Genomic DNA, 4968 nt, shown 5'->3' with positions numbered 1-4968 from the left:
CTCGCACCTCCGCCAAGCTATTTGAGCCCCTTCCTCCATTCCATGAAATAAAGTATTGCATATTCTTGTCCATAATGATGTGAACCCCGCATCCACAAATTTTTTGTTGTTCTGCACTATCAAAAAACGCCCTTGGAGTCTCTAAGCGGAAGCATATATCCTCAGTACTGTGGCCTTTAGCGATTATGTCTTTACCATTCATCAATGCAACTTCTGTGTTGACTTCATAAAGACATAGTGTTTCCAGCTATGCTTCAAGAAACTTCAATTCTTCTTCAAAATTAGTTGCTGTTTCTTGCCTCCCAATATCTGCACAAAAAACAATGTTAGATTTATAAAGAGGACCACATTTGCTTTTGTCTTCCTGATTCTTCAGAAAAGCTTTCTCCATTAATTCTAACAAATGGAACACAAGATTCTCATAATGCTAAAAGTGACAATGTGGCATAGAGTGTTTATTAATATTTTCCAGCAATTCCATCCGCTGCCAGTCATTGTTTCTACCATTTTCGACTCTTGATTATCATGTAATATAAATTTAACTGTTGATCGAAACATTTCTCTTTGGATTTTGGAAAGTTCACATAGATAAGCTTCATATTGATTTATTTCTTATATGCTTCATATTTCCATTCCTTTGTAGTTGTTTCTTATGTGCTCCATATTGTCGTCTTTTCTATTGCATTTCCCTGGCTTCCCGATTGGTTTTTTTCATAGGACAACATTTGCAAAATTAATTTGTACATGTCAAAACAATGGGTTCACTGTCATTAACTTTAGCTTCTGTTGGACTAAAATTTTATTTTCCTGTTTGCTGCCTATACATATTTTGAAGGCTTGGCACATTGCCAATAGTATAAAAATTGAGAATTTTCCATATGTCGTTGTATTTGTATTTGAATTTTTTAATATTGCTCTCACCTTGGCTACAATCCTTGTTTATTGTTCAATGATATTTTGGACGAATGCATACACCATCCCTTGTGTACGCATACTCTCCAGGTCCTGTCTCTCTTGCGCATGCACAAAGTAATATGAGTTTCTAAGCAATCACTGGAGCAATTTGAACATCAATCGGCATCTCGAATTCGTGCAAGAGAAACATTTATGTATGCATATTGATCAAGCTGGGGAAGAATTAAAAGTTTAGATCCTTATTAGGCCAGGAGGAGGAGGAGGAAGTTGGAAGCACCTTGGCTTCGTCTTCAATTATGGCCACGCTGCTTCAAACGCACATTGGTTTTGTTGCATTTCCTCTGAAAAAAGAGGTGATTCTTTAAATCTTCTTTCAACTGTCAACTCGAAATTCTTGGCATGGACTGCAATACCCATAAGAATTGCATAAGTTATTTTCATTTTGGTAACCAAGTTATTATATGGTTAAAACTATGGATATACTCTTATTTATATTAATCCAAGGCATTTTTCATAGACATTTGTATATCCTCTAGGGTTGCAGGGAGGACATTGTGCTTCAGCAAAGGATTCAACTTTTCTAGGCGCCTCACTGATTGAACATGGAAAGAAGGAATTCAGTTTCCCTGTTATCCAAGTCAATGTAACTCGTCGATATCATTAATTTTTCTCTTTCTTTCCCTTTGTTCCTTGTTTATTGATTTTGGGTTTCATAAATCCACTCCTTTGAGATGTAGCAGAGCTGAAACAAATGGGATTGTTGTGAGAATAGAAGATATTAGTACCCATAAACCTGTAATAGTTCCATAGGAATATCATTCATACCTGAAGTGTCAAAAGTGGCCAGGAAATTATGAATGTTAGGTATCTCAGCTTATCATTTTAGATTCATGACCCTTCCTTTAAGGAGCAGTTGCAGATGTTGCAGAATGTAAGGATTTTTCACTGAATTCTTATATATTGGTGTATGTTGCACATAGTATTAGTAGCTACATGGCTTAAGAAATGACTTTCGGTAGAAATCACATAAGAGAAACTTTTGGCCGACGCATTTCGAACCAACAAGTGTAGTTCATCATCAGGACCAGATGAAGAGGCAAACCATGGTTCAAATGATGACCAGATGAAGAGGCAGACCATGGTTATATTTGAACCACACTTGATCAGGACCAGATGAAGAGGCAAACCATGGTTCAAATGATGACCAGATGAAGAGGCAGACCATGGTTATATTTGAACCACACTTGATCAGGGCCAGATGAAAAGGCAAACCATGGTTCAAATGATGACCAGATGAAGAGGCAGACCATGGTCATATTTGAACCACACTTGTTGGTTCCAAACGTTATGGATCACAGAAGCTTGAATTCAGAAGCTACATGGCTATTATTTCTCTATTTTATAATTCTAATGAATTATGTCACATATTTTGGGCCATCCAAATACTACCAATTATTAAGGAAAATGCATAGTGAATTCTTAAAAAATAAAAATCCTCCATTTTTCTCTATTCCTATGCCCTTTTTGACTATTTTTTTATGTGTACGGAAAAGAGCAGAAATGTTGTTCATGTGTGAAGTTTCTACTTCTGATAACCTCTGTTGCGGCTAATTGTTGGCTCAATCCTTTCCTTTCTGGAGTTGTTTTAATGATTGCATAATAATATTGTTGCTTTCTCCTGGAGAAGAAAACTACTTCATCTGAACCTATTCCCTCATGTTTTTTCTTTGTAGAAAATTATGAGCAGAAATACCAATGTTCCTAGAATAAGGACACAGACTGTGGTCGTACCAGTGAAAACAAAGGAAGCTCCAGCAAGCAAAAAGACAGATAGAAAGAGTAATGTTATCATAACATGTGCATACTCTTGGATAGGGCTTGCTATTGCGAAATCTCCTGGGCCGATTGGGAAATGGCATATTATTATGGCATGAAGAGATTTCCTCGAGGTAGAGAGAATGGCTCGCGCTGTTGGAATTCCTAAATAGAATTACACTGTCATGCATTTGGATTTGGCTTCTCTTGAAGTGTAACACAATTCGCTGATAATTTCAGGTGCTCGGGAAGGCCACTGGATGTGTTGGTTTGTAACGTTGCAAATTATTTGTTCACTTCAAAGGTACCCACATATACAACTAAGGGTTTTGAATTGAGTGTCGGTACAAATCATCTGGGTCACTTTCTTCTTGCCCTATTGTTGTTGCAGGACTTGAAAAAATCCGATTTCAATTCAAAGCGAGTTATAATTGATGTATCAATTACACGTACATTTACTTGATTTATTTCTTTTTTAATGGGATCAAATATTCCTGGGATACTTTGTGCCACTCTTTTTGAGCCTTACTAAACTCGTAGTAAATCCCACTAAGTAGTGTATATCCTTTAGAACTGCAAACAATGGTAGCATTTTACTTGTATGACTTGTTTTTGCAATCAAATTGGACACCCAAAAAAAAGTTACAAGGTTTTCAAATTTATGAGAAGTATTGAGTGGCCTATTTTTGCAATAAAAATGGGAGACCGAGAAAAACTTACTAGGTTTTGAAATTTATGAAAGATATTTTAATTTGTAGCTTGAATGCTAATCACTTCGTCCCATATACCAGCTAGTCCGAATGAATTTCATGTAGTTAAAGCCATTCTATAAATAACGCAGAGTGTTAGGATTTAATTATTAGGTTATAAAGTCAATGGTTGATTGTGTCCCTTCATTTTAAAATGAATCCCAACTCCTCATTCTCGCAAACTCTCTTGGTCACGTCAGTGGAACCCTTCTGAACTAACACTTAGCGCTCAAGCCATTGAAGCGGAGGGTCATAAGGCCACGGGGCATGACCACCAAACATGATCTCGGCACCCGACATCCCGACAATAATTCACTTCACTTTTTATAAAACCCTCGGGGACGACAATTACCTCTAGGACGAGGATTTCTCCAGCACTTACCGCATGTCAAAGTCATCAATTGTCGGTCCCGGACGCCAAATCTCTGTACCGGCGTTTATTTCTTTCGCTCTGCTGATAACGTCCCGGGAATATTTCTTTCACTCCGCTAATAATATCCAGGCAAAAATAATCTTTGCGATAAAATTTTCCAATCTCTGGCTACCTTGCAAAAGTTTGTCATGGGCGTAAAATTTGCCTCGGCCACCCCACCTTCCTCCCTTCTTTTGACCTCCAAGACGACAAATATTTAGTCTACATAACGCTCCACTTTCTTTATTTTACATTTTATTTATTGGAGTTGTTTTTAGTGCGATTTTTTGGACATTCTGGTGTCATGTGGAAAAATTTGAGGTGAAACCTTGATTTGTGTTATTTAAACTAGTTTTTTGGAAGCTTTTAAGGTGGGTTTTTCCGGTGTAATTTCTTTAAAATCCCGCAGGAATTTATTGAAATCACAAGCTTGATGGGTAACCCTGTGCAATCGAAGTGCCTTAGGGGTTTTCCAAGGCGCTGAATTCATATATACAGTCAAAAAACTAGTTTAAATAACACAAATCAAGATATCACCTCAAATTTTTCCACCCGATTCCGGCATTGGAATGTTAAAAAAATTGCACTAAAGACAACTCCTTATTTATTCGTGACAATTTAAAATGCAACACGTGTGAAAACTCCTAGAGAAGCTTTATGACAATAATCCTTGTTTAATTAACTTTTTATTAATAAATTTAATTTTTAAATAAAACATTTTCGTTAATAGATTTGAATTTTAAAGAAAATATTTGTATAACAGTTTTATAAAATATTACAATAATAGATGCCAATTACAGTGAAAAACATTTAAAATAACAATTATTTTTTATGAGAAATTTCTTAGTCATCTCTCACATCATCATTATAAGACACTTTTATAATAATAAATCAATTGCATTATTTTTTTAATTTATAATATTCACAAAATTCAACATGAAAAGCATAATACCAATAAAAAGTCCACGTGTTCAATAAGATTTTTCTTTGAGAAATGAGTACCTGAGTTAATGGTGACTTAAAAATGATGTTTAGAATAAATAGCATGTCGTAGTTTAAGGATTATGTTTTTTTGTC

The 4968-nt window shown here is 35.7% G+C and overlaps 1 pseudogene; it reads left to right on the top strand.

Annotated features, from left to right (window-relative positions):
• The first annotated feature begins 1199 nt into the window (after window positions 1-1199).
• LOC149161077 (protochlorophyllide reductase, chloroplastic-like) lies at window positions 1200-3193 on the top strand (annotated as a pseudogene).
• Window positions 3194-4968: the final 1775 nt, after the last annotated feature.

This window comes from Pinus tabuliformis, chromosome 5_2, assembly GCF_031772625.1.
Source record: "Pinus tabuliformis cultivar Carrire ecotype Pingquan chromosome 5_2, CPIR1, whole genome shotgun sequence".
NCBI classification, from domain to species: Eukaryota; Viridiplantae; Streptophyta; class Pinopsida; order Pinales; family Pinaceae; genus Pinus; species Pinus tabuliformis.
Note: the sequence above shows the minus strand (reverse complement) of the source record. Positions and strands in the feature narration are given on the sequence as shown.